This window comes from Odontomachus brunneus, unplaced genomic scaffold, assembly GCF_010583005.1.
Source record: "Odontomachus brunneus isolate Ranch 3 - 2012 unplaced genomic scaffold, Obru_v1 Obru_scaffold_052, whole genome shotgun sequence".
NCBI classification, from domain to species: Eukaryota; Metazoa; Arthropoda; class Insecta; order Hymenoptera; family Formicidae; genus Odontomachus; species Odontomachus brunneus.
In genome coordinates, this window is record NW_022639502.1 from 941 (window position 1) to 1,361 (window position 421).

The following is a 421-nucleotide window of genomic DNA, read 5'->3' on the forward strand; positions in this document are numbered from 1 at the left end:
TGTTCCGACGATCTCACACGAGGACACACCGAGCCACACTGGGGTGCGTTCAGATTCCTCATCCGGGTGCACTCTATTACTAGAAACACTATAGTATATGTGACATATACTATAGCACTTCTAGTAATAGAATACACCCGGGTGGGAAGCTGAACGCAGCCCTGAATGTTTTCGATTAGACGACAGTTTCCCGAAAAGTGGAGGGGATAATGTTGGTATCAAAGAAAATCTCTACACGATATAATTTAAAGATCTGTTCTTTGTAACTGCACTGCTGAACTTGTGCAATAAATTGAAGTGAGACAAGTATACGTTTTCTTATTCTAACCTTTTTCATTAGTTCAGCAGTGCAGTTACAAAGAACAGATCTTTAAATTATATCGTGTAGAGATTTTCTTTGATACCAACATTATCCCCTCCA